Source organism: Patella vulgata, chromosome 9 (assembly GCF_932274485.2).
Source record: "Patella vulgata chromosome 9, xgPatVulg1.2, whole genome shotgun sequence".
Lineage (NCBI taxonomy): Eukaryota > Metazoa > Mollusca > Gastropoda > Patellidae > Patella > Patella vulgata.
In genome coordinates this window covers 39,475,312-39,491,570 of record NC_065887.2, presented here as the reverse complement: position 1 = coordinate 39,491,570, position 16,259 = coordinate 39,475,312, and the positions used below count along the sequence as shown (strand labels likewise).

Sequence of the window (16,259 nt, the reverse complement as noted above, 5' to 3'; positions counted from 1 at the left end):
TATTTATGTTGGTGTTTATTATCTTTCATAGAGGTCAGCACTCGCCTAGGATTAATGCATTCTCGCCGATAACCTTTCAGGCATCACTGATTTAAGCGGTTAGGGCCGTGGTGTTCGAGTGCTTAGGATATCGTACCTTACCGTGGTCTAATAAAGTGAGAAATTTACAATAGAAACGAAGAATTTATCGCCAAAACAATCGCCTGATGTATTATTTAATCGCCATATTTATCGCAGTTGACGGAAATGGCGATCGACAGCGTGATCGCCGAGTCTGTCCCGTGTTGGAAATTATCTGAATAACTGATGGACTACGTTCGTCCTTAATGACCATGTCCATCCTTAATGAATAGTTTTATGAATACTGAGCAATCGATAACAATACGAGAGTGATATCCAAAGGTAGAACCGTATACTAAACGAGAGCGGGGCCTATTGGTATATCCCCGGTCCGTATACTAAACAAGAGGAGTGGGGTCCATTGGTATATCTCCGCCAGTATGCTATACGAGAGCGGGGCCTATTGGTATATCTCAGGCCCGTATACTATACGAGAGGAGTGGGATCCATTGGTATATCCCCGGCCCGTTTATTAAACTAGAAGAGTCGGATCCACTGGTATATCACCAGCCCGTATACTAAACGAGAGGAGTGGGATCCATTGGTATATATCCCCGGCCCGTATACTAAACTAGAGGAGTGGGATCCACTGGTATATCCCCGGACTATATATTAAACGAGAGCGGAGCGGCGATCGACAGCCTGAGCGTTGGCGGGACCCATAATTGGTATAACCCCTGCCCGTATACTATACGAGAGCGGTGCCTTTTGGTATATCCCCGGCCCGTATACTAAATCGAGAGTGGGGTCCTTATGTCATTTACGGTGTACGAATATAACGTGGTACCATGAATTGAAGTAATTGAAGTAACATGTATCAGTGATAGTCATGGTTTCGTTATACACGGAAACATTATAGTGTAACCGGAACGTATGTAGGTCAAATCGTTAAGAGATTCGCGCGTTTTGTTATCACGATTCCACTCAGGAAATTAACAGGATATTTTGATGATGGCAGAATAGGGGATGAAACATGTGGTACAATTTTATATACATGGTAATTCGCTATAGGGAGTAGGGGTATTTAGTAGTGGAAGAACCCGGAGAAGACCCACGAGGTTGGACAGGGGACCCTACTCCTTGTCACGTACACGCGGGGAATCGAACCACGCCACTTGACCTACCGACAGACCTTATGATCTAATGCGAACGCCTCAAACCATTCGACTACCCAACCCCCCACTAGCTTTCAGCAAACCACCAACTTTACACATTGCCTTGTGATTTTAACAAGAACAGACAATAGAGAGCTTACCTTTTGAGAATTAAACACACATCCCCGTCACTTGGTCTATTCATATTGTTCACCACCTGATGTATCTAAAATAATAAAATAATCAATTATTGAAACAATTCCTTCAATAATCGTAATAAAATGAAAAACTTATTTCAGTGGATCATAACATTGATTTATATATAACAGAGTGTAATAATCTTTCCCTGACTAAACTTCTACCCTAGGAATCTGTCTCCACATGTATCTCACCCAAGACTCACTGATCTTGAACAGATTTACAATTTAAGTCTACTTTTATAATAAAATACCTACCGAGGTTTTATTATCATCGTTGCTTGTCATTTACACCACTGGGTGGAGCGATTCTTCTTCTTGTACACTTTGTAACGAGGCTACCTTCCACACAGTAGCTTGATCCTCTTGAATTCCTAGTTCAAACTCTCGTTTAGCTGTAATAATGTCGTGTAACCGTTGTTTAATCTTTCTAGAATACTTGATGCTGCATCCCGGTTATCAAGGTGATTGATATTCGTTGACACATGGTACTCAAGATAATAAAGTAATTAAAACCGGAACGGTTTGAAAGCCGAACACACCCGAATGTTCAGGATAGTCCTCGAGGGTACAGATGTACACACTTTACACAGACTTGTAACATAAAACACCCCAGAATCAGTCCTCCTCTAGAATCAGCCCTTCTCCATCAATCTCTACAATAATGAAGAAAAAAACAAGCATTTTATTGAACCGTCAAATTTTTTCCCATCATTTTAAAATGATAATTATGTTTATGCTAAATATCTAAGCTATAGTAATTAAGATTATGTTAAATTTCTAAGCTATGTTAATTATTTTTATGTTAAATTTCCAAGCTATGGTAATTACGATGTTAAATTTCTAAACTATGGTAATTATTTTTATGTTGAATTTCTAAACTATAATGGTAATTATTTTTATGTTGAATTTCTAAACTATAATGGTAATTATTTTTATGCTAAATTTCTAATCTATGGTAAATTTCGAAGCTACGGTAATTATTTTCATGGTAAATTTCGAAGTTACGGTATAGATGGTAAATTTCTAAGCTATAAAACACAAGGCGAATAGATAGTGACGCGTGACTAATAACTCTCTTTAGTACCTGGATCGACAATTGAATATCTGATTACAGAATGAGATTTCACGGGGAGATTTATATATATTTAATAGCAATTCTCTGGGAAATAACAATTATTGATAATTCAGCAACTAATTCACCCGGGCAGGAATTACAAAAATATTTCCAGAGAGCACCCGAGCTGAAGAAGGCCACCATAATGAAAGACACAATACAAGAGACATATTGGAAAAAGCTAAAGAGAAACTAGACAAAAGTGACGCTCGTGGAGCCTCTGTTTACGTTACATACATATATTCAATTTCAAATATTTAATTCTATCGTATGAAATTAAAATTTAAAATCAATTCTGGTTATACTCACCCGTCTCCATCTGTTCAGATCAACATGTAATAACACATCCAACCAATATCGCCACTCACTGGATTTTAATTTCGTCTATAGGATTAAAAATAGTATCGTTTTACAATCATATAACATTAGTCTAAAATATCATATCCATTGAAATACACCTAGACCAGAACACGTGGACTCTTTAATAACCAATTATCAATCACTTTATAGTTTCCTTCTCCATTAACCTTGACCAAGGTCACTTGACTCGTCCTGTTTATTGAGTAATAACAAGCCCGAGTCTCGCGCTGGCTACGTGCAATCTGGAACGTGCTTTTTTTCCTGTATGAATGAAGCATTAAGGAAGAAGATCGCATTATTTACGCACATATTAACACGCCTATATTATTGCGCGGCGGTCCTGCTTATGGGAGATAGGAAATTGTTTTAAGTAACAAAGTAAGTTTGATTTATTTTTTTAACAAATAATTAATAATTTATTTGGGTTCGCGCACCCGAGGGAATATGTTGGCTTTTTATAAACCATTTTATTTTATTTTAAAAATGATATACATAGCACAGAACTTTTACACAACAAGCAGCTTCTTCCTTTCTTAGTTAAAATCAACAGGCGTAAAGACGGCCTTCAAATAATATATATTTTGTTAAAATTTATTTATCATTAATGCGTGACCTCGTGGTGTGATGATTTTTTTTAAAACACCTGATATCACGTCTTACCTGAGGAGTTCATAGTATTACACAGGGTATTAAAATTTGTCCATCCTACGCATTGGTCGTGGCTTTCTCTAACGAGTAATGTGACCAACCATCCATGCTGCCATGTGTCTATTTCTGATAGAAAGTATATGATATGATCTTTATTAGTGATTGACTTAGACGTGTTCATTAACCATTGGCAGTACTTTAAAGATCCCCTCAGGGGATAAGTGAGAGGGACGCAATGACGAGCTTTTCGTCATGGTTTAGGGTTTTTCGAGCCCCCTTAAGTTTTTGCCCCCCCCCCTCGCAAATGGCAAAAAATCGTGCGGTTTTAATGCGGGTTTCAACATTATAATGATAATGCTTAACTAGTGTCAAACATATACCGTGGGTCAGATATTATGCTACTAATCGACTCTAGCATGTTCCACACAGCCCAATATTAGCCAGTGGCAATGGGAGGGACTGCCACCCCGCCCGCCCCATTTTTGCGGGGCTCGGGCGGGATCTTGTTCCTCATGCAAAATCATGGGTCACCACAGCACCATTGTCAAGGCACACTATCCGCCATAACAAACCTGATGGGGGGGGGGCACATAATCGACACAATCTAGGTCATTTCGGGACTAACATGGTTCAATTTTATTATAGTAATTGGTTTGTGTGTAGGGGTTATTAGCCGTGGGAATAAACCGATAGACCCAGAGACAGTGGCGGAGGCGGCGTCAAAGGGGGGGGGGGGGATTTGCCCACTCATAAATCTGGTCTGCCCTCTGTTCCCCCCCCCCCCCCCATGATTTTGGAAAATAAAAAAGAAATTATTTGTGATACGTTTCGGTAATCAATACCTTCTACGGTGATTAAATCCTACATCCCCACTCAGTCATAGACTTGCATGTTGTAGAGTCTGAGTGATTTCTTACCAAGCCCATTCTGCTGTAAACCTACTATAAACAATAACACGTGAACCACTTGAGAAGTGCTTTTTACGATCCTCAAAGTTTTTGGGTATATAGGTTCAAAGCGGCGAGAATATGCATTCACTTGATACACTCACTCCGTTCGGTTGATATTTCCCTCTCTGTTCGGATAAGCTGGTGATTTGGCGACGAACAGTATCTGGTCAGCTCTATTTCTGAAATATTGCCCGGCTGCATTCCCGGCAGTCTATTTCACAAAATATCGTGGCGAAAATATTCATTCACTTTGATTCACTCACTCCGTCCGTTTGACACTTTCCTCTCTGGTCGGATATACTAGTGATTTGGCGACAAGCGGTATCTGCTAAGCTCTATTTATCTCGACGATCAGTGCCTGGAATACTGCCAGACTGCATTTCCGGCAGTCTACTTTTCAAATTTTCGGAGGCTTCGTTGAGGTTCGCAAGTCCGTTCATTTGACACTTTCCTCTCTGGGGTCGGATAGTGATCAGGTGACAGACATCATCTGATCAGCTCTATTTATCTCGACAATCGGAGCCTAAATACTGTCAGACAGCATTTCCGAGGGTCTATTTTTCAAAATTTTCAGGGGGAGGTCCCCCATACCCACCGTAAGGATTCCCTACTTTGACGCTCGTGAGTGGGCTTCGTCGAGGTTCGGTCGTTTGATACTTTATCTCAACGATCGGTGCCTAAAATACTACCAGGCTGCATTTCTGTTTTTCTAAAATTTCTGGGGGAGGCCCCCCTACCCGTAGTTAAAGCTGATGCCTTTGCCCCCTTATCCTTGGACTTTGCCCCAGCTTTGCCCCCCCCCCCCAACCACCGGCGGCTGGCGCCGCCACTGCCCAGAGAAAACCCACGTGATTGGACATAACAAACAGTGGGTGAAACATTGGACTAGACTCTAGTCTAGTTGTGCTATGGTATTAGTATAATAAATATGTTAGTGAATATCTTATTCAATAAGCTGAATTGGACTGAACAACAGGCAAAGGCCTATATAAGTTCTCTCTAAACATATAAAATAGTTAAATACAATACAATGGTGGACATGGGTTACAAGCATATATACATTGCTTGGAGTGTAATTTTAAGTTTTAAATGTTAACTTTGTTGAAAGCTATGCATGTTTATGTAATTATCTATTAAACTATTTCTATTTTTAAAATAAAATGTAAATAAAGTACTTGTAGAAGTATTTATAATAGATCACGTGGCAGATGCACATCCTGGTTGTACAGATTTTTTTTCCTTCTTTTCAAACTCAGTTTTTATTACAAAATATTTCAAGGTCCGGCTAGTTATTTAAGCGATGATAACACTTTTATCAAAATCAGTTTTTATTACAAAATATTTCAATGTTATTTAAAGAGGTGCTGTTACTTTTATCAGTTACAAAATAACACGAATGTCTATTGAGGTGTATGATACCTTTTAATCACCATAGCAACAGAAGCGGGTGCTCAGAAGATCTGGAACTACTTTAAATTTTTGGTTTTATATTACGTTGCAACCAAACACATATTATCCTTCTAAGATTAACCCTTTGACTCTAAACCTCTGGACCGCATTATCCCCTTAATCTTGATATTTTTTCAAGTTAAATAGTACCCAGACCTAAAATTTCATCAATTCTTTCTTTCTTTTGAATAGTGTTCGATCGTTCATAGAACTTAACGTCAGCTTCAACCGAGGCTAGCCTTAGAAATATATATTCTAGATGTTTGATAGTGTAACCTGGGCTTTATAAAGAGATGTTCCAGAAATTTGATAATGTAGCCCGACCTTTTACAGAGAGATATTCTAGAAGTTTGATAGTGTAGCCCGGGCTTTAAAAAGAGATGTTCTGGAAGTTTGATAGTGTTGCCCGGGCTTTGTAAAGATATATTCTAGACGTTTCACTCCTTTTATTTCTGCGCCTTTATCTGCTAGGTCAGTTTGATCTAGCCTCGTTCTGTCACAATAACGACATTATTATTATGTAAATGATAAACGAGGAGACATATTATGTTAATAAACAATGTCAAGGGTCAAGTTGATTAAACTGTCATTTGTCAACATGTAGCTAAAGCAGATATAGAATTAAACCTGATATCACAGGTGTAAATATCCCTGTGTTCACGTTTTATTCAAATCAAATTTCTGTTGACTGATAAACCGGTCCCTATGGATTGTTTACTTGTACACTTCAAGTAATCATATCAGGAGATTCAAATTTTTAAAAAATTTAAAAAAAAAATAATAGATGAATACAAAGGTAACAGAATGGAGAGAGAGAGAGAGAGAGAGAGAGAGAGAGAGATGGGGTTTAACGTTCACTCGACACAAACTAGGTCATTTCGGGACAAACATATGGTTTAATTTTATTTCAATAATTCGCTTGCGCGTAGGGATCTTTAGCAGTGGGAGAAAACCAGAGGACCCGGAGAAAACCCACGAGGTTGGACAGACGACCCTACTCCTTGATTCGAAACCATCCAACCCCCCTAACCGAATTGAATCGGGTTTAACGTCTGGTTTACTTGGGTCATTTGAGACTAGCATACGTTTGTTATTTCTACTATGGTTACACCTGGTTTTCGTGCCATCCAAACAACTAGACACATTCTTGTGATTCCCCTGACAGCTGGGGAGCCACGGTGGCTAAGTGGGTAAAACGCTGGTTTGCTAGCCTGGAGGTCGCATGTTCGATCCCTGCATTGGCCGAGAAAGTTCATTGGGATTTTCCGACGTGGTTTCACCTTGTCAGTAGTGCAGGACGGAGGTCCTGACAAGGATAGGTGTCTAGTCGTTTGGATGGAATAAAACACGAGGTCCCGTGTATATATTGGCGTGCGCGTAAAAGATCCCTTGGCAGTTAGAATTCGATATAAGAGTAGGCCGGGCAAAATTTCCCTCATAGCACACGGGCGTATGTCCGTCTCCATTGTTTGAAATCCGAAGGTTTATCTCTTCACACACCAGTGTTCGAACCTGGGACATTCAGGTTGTGAATCCTGTGTCCTGACCACTCAAGGGGTTGGGTGACCGAATGGTTAGCACGTGCGCGCTGTAGCATAGGGTCTGTCATTGAGTCAACTAGCGTGGTTTCGATTTTCCGGTTGTACCTGACAAGGTGTAGGGTCGCCTGTTCAGCCTCGGGCGTTTTCTCCCGTTCCAACGGTTTCCACCCGCTGCTAAAGACCTCTATGCGCAAGCGAATTATTGAAATAAAATTAACCAGATGTTAGTCCCGAAATGCCCTAGTTTGTATCAAGTGGACGTTAACACCCCCTCTCTCTCTCTCTCTCTCTCTCTCTCTCACTCCTCTCTCTCTTTCTTATGAATATGAGCAGTGGCCGCAGTTATTCTGATATCATCACGTCTGGAATCTTAATAAAATGCGAAACAAATTGTTCTTCGGGTTTCGTGAATAGCTGATAATGGATTAACGAAGATTCTGTTCAACAGTATGATGTCTCCTTTAATAAATCAACACAGTAATGCTAGGATCCCACTATCACGATTCGCACTACCATTGAAATCGTAGTTTTAATCGTGGAGTAATCGTGGTGATCCTATCAGGTCTTATCATATATATTGAGTTCAGTCGTAGCAATCGTGTTGATCGTATCGGTACCTGCACTGACCAGATCCTATCGTAACATATGTGCAATGCAGTGGGAACCTATTAAATAATAAACTAAATACTCTTATTTCTCCTTTTCAGCTATCAAACGAGCACTATTTGGTGAATTTTTGTATTTGGAATTTTGACTGGTATCCCGTTCCATAACTAAGTATCCCCACCGACTGTCTTCAGTGTTGATATCTGACCGCCATGGCATCCTGGGGTGAACGAATCAAACTTAGAACGTTTGGTTTTGGTTTCAGAGCTTTTAAAAATTACCCCGAGGTAAGTATCTTTCTTTAGAGTTGAGTGAAATGAAATGAAATAAAAAAAAAGGGGGTTTAACGTCCTACTTTTCTGCGCCAAATGGGCTAACGAAGACGGGTATGAGCCATACAGTAGGGTGCTATGAGGGAAAGTTTGCCTCATAGAGAAGGGATTTGGCACAGTGATCAGAGTGCTTGGTCTGGGAAATAACGGGGAATAAAATTAGGAATGCAAAGTCTGTACCGATAACAATTATTTTCATAATTTCCTTGATGATCCATGAATAGTTTTGTGAATAGTTCTCGAATGTTGTCAAATAACAAAAGTTTGTTTTTATTCGATGAAAAATAACAATTTCCGCAAAGATAAATCGCCTAGAGAAGAGAAATATGATTTTGTCGACGTGTGTGTTATTCTTGGTATTCGCAGAGTGATAATTAGTAGATTTAAACAGGGTATAATAGTCCACATTATTTGCAGTTAAGGTTATAGACCGTGAAATGAATTTGGCTGACTGTTATTTTACATCTCATCAGAGAGAGAGAAAGAGAGAGAGAGGGGGGGGGCAGAGGGCGGGGGGGTCATTTCGGGGCTACCATATGATACAGTTTTACTGGTAATTCTCTAGCACGTAGAGAGAGAGAGAGGGGGAAGGGGGGTAGTTTACAATTCCTTACATATTCCCATGTTAAATAAGTTCCATATCTTCATGTTAAATAAGTTACATATCTCCATATTAAATAAGTTTCATATTCCCATATTAAAAAAGTTACATATCTCCATGTTAAATAAGTTACAAATCTCCATGTTAAATAAGTTACATATCTCCATGTTAAATAAGTTACATATCTCCATGTTAAATAAGTTACAAATCTCCATGTTAAATAAGTTACATATCTCCATGTTAAATAAGTTGCACATGACCATATTAAATAAATTACATATGTCCATGTTAAATAAGTAACAAATCTCCATGTTAAATAAGTTACATATCTCCATGTTAAATAAGTTACATATCTCCATGTTAAATAAGTTGCATATCTCCATGTTAAATAAGTTGTATCCATGTTAAATAAGTTACAAATCAAACATTTAAATATTCCCATATTACATAAGTTATACATTAAATAAGTTGATTTCTATTCCTATGTTGAATAAGTTACATGTTCCCATCTCAAATAAGTTACATATTCCCATATTAAAAATGTTACAAATGCCCATTTTAAATACTCCCTTTAATATCAGTTAAAATTATTTGACTTACATAAACGGACATTATTTGTCGGATGGAACAAAACTGACATACAAAACTAGAAACTTCTATAATTTATTAAAATTAATAATGAAAGTAAATGGAGAAATGAACAACATGTATAACATAATTTTGATTGGATAAAATGTCATATTACCCATGAAATATGACTGCATATTACGGAAATTATTGATTACACTTCTTATTAATATAATAACCATGGTAACCTGATATATCATATTTATAATTGATGAAACTACTAGGCTAACTATTTCTATATAAATTATATTTAGTCGTCTATTATTCGCTGTAATCATAGTGGGTCGGTTGCTATGAAAACATTTCAAACAACAAAATGTGATGGAAAATATGTGTGGTGTGTGTGTATGGGGTGTTTTGCCTGATCGATCGTAGTCGACGAGAAATCGGGCTATCGTCGACAAATAATACTTGGCCATGAAAATTGAAGCGAATTAATAACCATTCTCCAAATTTTTGCCTGTCTAGTATTATTATAATATCACAGAATAGAATATATGATATTTAATGTCCCGTAGAGAGAACTCAACTGATATCATTTTAGACTAAATGGCAATTTTATTGTTGTTTGTAACTATACATTGGTTCTTGTGGGGGGAAACATCGCAACCACACAATTCTCTAGAATCAGCAAACTATTCCAATATGACCACTAAGTAACCTGGCAACTAAAACATTGATGGATTGTCGGTTTCTAGGGAATTGCGTGACATTGTTAAATATTTGTCGTGATTAAAAGGTTAACTGAATCTATTGGGGAATGATGTATAATTACTAGGCTATCGACAATAATTTTGTAAATAAACAAATCCATTATGGTTAAAGGGACAAAAGTACGACACACATTTGTTGGAAACAGAAATAATAAAAATCCTGCGGTTGAAGTTCTTCTTTAACAACAACAAGTACGATACGATAGTAATATATGGACCAGGAACCGGATATAGCGCCATCGCCGCCATCTTGGAAATTGTGACGCCATATTCCAAATCGATGCTAAATTGTCTAGGGAACAAGCATGCTACCTTTTATGTCGATTGTACATGAATTTGGGGAACCTTGGGCGTTTATAAAAGAGTGCCCCCCCCCTCCCTGAAGAGGGGCAACAATAGGATAAGTAGTGCTAGATGATGAGTTCATGTTCCAACAACAACAACAACAACAATAACAACAATAAGATGAGTAGTGCTAGATGAATTATATCTTAATTTTGTCCCAGGGATCCTGGTTAACTGATCTTGATAGTAAATTAAGAATCCGAATGAGAAACGGTATCAGATTGTATGGAACTGAAATGAAATGGGGTTTGGCGTCCTTCGTTTCTGCATTATCGAGACTACTCACTCGTTTCGGGTTTTCCAAAAAGAGAGAATATGCCGCTCGGTATTTATAACCAAAAGGGATACCAAACGTTCTAAAAATGAGTGACCATAACCTTCCACGTACATGACCCCTGTCATTAATTACAGATAAAGGAGAAGTGAGTGGTATCACGTTTTCTAGAAAGTATCGTGCAGCACTTCTTACAGCCACATAAAGCAATGGTTTAGCCTTACAGAACAGATGTTGTGTCACTTTAAATTATCAAGTACAATGTAGCATATTATCCAAGTCAATCAACGAACTGATAAAGGGCGTCTGCAATTTCCTGTTATTTTCCGTGCAACGCGATAATTTCTCGTCTGTTAGCATTATTAATCAATCTAAGTTAAGTTTGTGACAAACTACAGCGTCTATTGATTTCGCCATTTTGTTATCTTATTGGAAGTAATTAAACATGCTCCTTAAAGGGTTATAAAAGGCTACAAATGTTGAAACATGATAACTAGCCGGATGCACCAAGCAATTCTGACATCCTACATAACTCACTACCCTGGAGGTCAAGGTGCTCGGGATTTTCCAGTCCATCAAGGAAAAACTGGATCGTTATCCCGTGTATACCAGTGTCTGTTGGGAAGGAATCGTCCTTTATAGCTGTCTAAGGCACTACAGTATCTTTATCCTTGTCCTTTATAGCTGCTGTCTAAGGCACTGCGGTGCCTTTATCCTAGTTCTTTATAGCTGAGCTGTCTGAAGCACTGTCTGTGGTACCTTTATCCTAGTCCTTTACAGTTGTCTGAAGCACTGTCTGTGGTACCTTTATCCTTTACAGTTGTCTGAAGCACTGTCTGTGGTACCTTTATCCTAGTCCCTTACAGTTGTCTGAAGCACTGTCTGCGGTACCTTTATCCTAGTCCTTTACAGTTGTCTGAAGCTCTTTGATACCTTTTAGAAGAATTACAAACACAGAGTTGTCGCCGGACTCCGTTTTCATAGATAATATATGTAAATGTTTGGCGATATCTTTGACATTTAGTAGTGAGTGGACACCGGAGAACCTACATAAATCGATGAGGTTAAATAGGCGACCCAATTCTTTATCACATAAAAGCTGCATGACTCATGCATAGAATAGAATAGAATTTGAATTGTATCGCAACGAGAGAGAGAGAGAGAGAGAGAGAGGGGCGGGGGGGGGGGGTAACTTGGTCATTTCGAGACTAGCATATAGTTCTATTTTATTTCAATAATTCGCTTCCGCGTAAGGGGGGGGGGGGATTAGCAGTGGGAGGACCCGGAGAAAACCCACGAGGCTGGACAGGCGAACCTGCTCCTTGTCACGTACAACCGGGGAATCGAAACCACACCAGTCGACTCAATGACAGACCTTATGATACAACGCGCACGCACTAACTATTTATCCATCCACCCCCACCCCCCCCCACCCCCGCATCGAAACGCACTTTTGCATTGACGATCTCATGTAAACGCGCTAGAACCGATCGCCCACACCCAGAAAGTTAATCGTTTGCATTCGGACAACATATTTAGTTGAAGTGTCTCTTTACGTATTTCTTAAGATTGATTTGTAATTTGATAAAGATAATTAACGTATACTGGCTTTGTTTGTTTATTACAGCTGGTACCACTGTGTGCGTTTATATCAGCAGCGGTTGCAGGGGCTTGTTGTATGATGGCATATTCTCTAAAAACTAAACCAGACGTCAGGTAACGTATCCATTTACCAAGCCCCCACTCCCTACCCCTCGTCCACATCATTCACCCGCGCCCGCACCCCAGGGTATTTGTTAGTGCAGTATGTACTGGGATCAATGTCCCACTACTTTGTAAAAAATTATGGACGGACTGCGGCAATAACGACGGTGATGAAGGCAAGTATTATTAATTGAAAGAGGGGAAGTAGAAGGATGTTCATTTCTCAAAACAATGAATGAACAATTAGAATAAGAAGTGAGCTTTTTGGTGTTTCTGTTAAGTAATATGATTATTGTATAAATTCGCATTACAGAGTAATGATAAACAGTAGATTTACAGTGTCATAATCTCTAAAATTCCTACCCCCACCCCCACCCCGGTTGAGCCTCATGTGCACCAGCACCAATGCTTCAGATGGCTTAAAAATGCTCTATGTGCCTTTAATCTCGGAATGGGCAACATAGGAAACTTTGGGATGATAGTGGACAGATGGCTAGTTATAGTGGACGCTAGTGCCAGTGTTGGGATTGTTGATGTTAAGGCGAATACGGGGTGATTGGAATATGATATTATATAAGTATCCAATACAGATTTATCCAGGGTTTCGATTTACCTTTGGGGCAAATTTTATATAAGTTTAATTATATTGGTTTTGTTGTTGACAATGACTATGACTCTACATTTTGGGGGTTTTGTTTTTTCAGATTAATCAAATCAAGCGAGTTACCTCCCTGGGAAAGGGTTAAACCCACGGAAGTTAGAAAGGTTCGATTTCTATTTTATTTGTCATAATTTAAAACATTTGTTTTTCGTCCCACCCGAAACGACTAGATAGTACTTTACTTTTCAACCTCGCTGGCGCGGGGGGGGGGGGGGCACGGTGGCTCAGTGAGTAAGACGCTGTCTCGCTAACGTGGAGGTCCAGAGTTCGATTCATGTGTTGGCCGAGATAGTTCATCGGGGGATTTTCCGGCGTGTTTCACCTTGTCAGTGGTGCAGGACAAAGGGTCTAGCAAAGGACAACGTATAGTCGTTCGGATAGCACGAAAAACCGAGGTACTGTCTACACATTGGCGTACACGAAAAATTTCCTTCATAGCACACTGTATGGCGCATGTCAGTCTTCGTTAGCCCGGCCGGAGCAGAACAGTAGAATGTTAAACCCCATTTCATTCCATTTTGCACACGCTAGGCGGCTACTCCTCACACGTTGGAACCGGGTTTTAAAAATCCCGACCTTCTTCTCGCCCCACATCGGAATTTGGATCTGATACATTCTAGGCGACAATCCACAGCCGTTTCAATTTTTTTCGTAATTTTCAGTTATGTTTATTTTTGTTGGGGTTTTTTTTTCAGTTTTATGTGAACAATGATAAAAAAGTTTATGTGGAGAACGAAAAACTGGCTCAACTTAGGAAGGAAATTGGAAGCTTTAAATGTTAAAACATGCGTTGTTGATTTTAGTTTTTACATTACGTCTCACTGGAATACTAGAGTTGTGTCCCCTTCTCTAAAGCAATAATATGAAGCTGGGAACTTTTCAGCAAATATCTTACCTGACAGTATGTGTTGAATATAAAATATGATTGAAATTCATTTAATTTGAAAATTAAAATCACTTGTCCACCGATGGACATTCTTAAAGAACAAAGTATAATTTTTAAGATTTGACGCAATTCTTTCCATTTTTAAAAATCCATTTCAAATAAAATGGATTTATTGTTATTTTTATGTAATTTGGAATTTGTCTCAACTTTTAATTCATCCAAAGATCTTTTATGTTTTAATGTTGTGTTTGCTGTACTCTGTTTTATAGAAAATTAGAACAATGGAAATTTTAACTGTAAAGTTATTTTCATACAAAGCTTACTTTTTAGAAGCTTAGAATTTACAAATGTGGGCCAACGGTCTCTTCATTACAAAAGTACATATCTTAGATTTTTTAGAATATATGTGAATGATGTGACTTGTCTTTGATAAAAAATATTAAACACAGTTTGTTTGGTAAACCCCGCGGATTAATCATTTCCGAAGCCATGGTTACACGTATTATCGGACCTTTAACCATTGCTACAGTAACCATTGTATTCTAGCATTTCCATTATAGTAGGTTAAATACAGACGGAGATCATCTCGTGGTACCTGACCCCTTTATCTTGAGTATTGTTTCAGTTCAGTATTTTCGTCTTAAGATTTCTATTGGTTATGGATGCCACCTAGTTTTAAATAAGCTATGACCTACCCTCTCAGAAATGAAATGAAATGGGGTTTAACGTCCTACTGTTTTGCTCCGAACTGGGCTAATGAAGACGGGACCCTCTCAGAAAGTTTAATAGCCGGATAATAGGTTTAATAGAAGGGCGAAGTAAAAAGTCCATAGGATTAACTTCCCAGCGAACCTAGCGTACATATTATACCAATCGCCTATATCCATAAAGTGTAGCCATGGTTAATGAACTGTTAATATCCGCTACCATTGCTTGGGGAATATGAGGGTTTATGTGCATGATAAGAGCTCTACTGATGAATAAATATTTTTATATTGTGAAACTGTACATTATTTTATGTGAATAAAGTATGTGTTATTTAAAAACAACAGTTAACATATCTTTATTACAATATAATATTTATTTTCTTCCAGCGGAAGGAACACGGAGAACTCTCAGTAAACCAATATTAGACAGGCAATAGTACTCAGTTTACTAACTGTTCGAGCGTTTTTCAGCGTGGCTTCCCCTTGACAGTGTAAGCGGAAGTGCCACTATTCGTGTAAAATCAATGTCTCCCATGGACCACGGCGTGGCTTATACCCGTCTTTACAGGTGGTGTCAAAAATGAAATTAAATAAAATGTGGTCGAACGTTCTACTGTTCTGCTCCGACTGGGCTAATGAAAACGGGCATACGCCATTCAGTTTGCTATAAGGAAATTCTGCCCGGACAGCGATGGTGTCAAAACCAACCTAATATACGATCCCCATTTTTGCTGTGCGGTACTTAAACTTTAATGTCCTTCTCGAAAGGTTAGTTTGTAGCTATAATCTGGGAGGAAATGGTAGACGATTTTACCCTTTATGACATATTTGCGTTGGATCGAACCCTTGCATTGGGGATAGGCCTTATAGCAGACCTCTTGGACATCGAACCCTCCATTTTCAAACAAACAAACCCGTGTTGTTTTATGTTCTGTTAGAATTCATTGATTGATAAAACAGAAAACATTCACACAACCTACCATTACATAAAATAATCATTATATTGTCACGAACTACAAATACATCTACAAATTAAATGATTCTGTTTTAATCAGTTTTCCATTTAATCATCGTATGGATTAGTATGGAGAGAGAGAGAGGGAGAGAGAGAGCAAAGAGCTATCAACTGTTCCCTTCAGGGAGATTGTTCCCTTCAGACTTTCCTTTCTTCACAACCGGTAAGACGCTGGCTCGCTAGAAGGGAGGTCGGGTGCTCGATCCCTGCATTGGCCGAAAAAGTTCATCCAGATTTTCCGGCGTGGTTTCCCCTTGACAGTGATGCAGGACGGAGGGCCTGGCAAGGACAGCTGTCTAGTCGTTCGGATGA

The 16,259-nt window shown here is 38.8% G+C and overlaps 1 long non-coding RNA gene across 1 annotated transcript; it reads left to right on the top strand.

Moving 5' to 3' along the window:
* The first annotated feature begins 3,104 nt into the window (after positions 1–3,104).
* LOC126807924 (uncharacterized) lies at positions 3,105–15,274 on the top strand. Its single transcript, XR_007674213.2, has 5 exons — positions 3,105–3,266; positions 8,184–8,369; positions 12,602–12,690; positions 13,383–13,443; positions 14,035–15,274. It is a non-coding gene; the product is annotated as an uncharacterized LOC126807924 (long non-coding RNA).
* Positions 15,275–16,259: the final 985 nt, after the last annotated feature.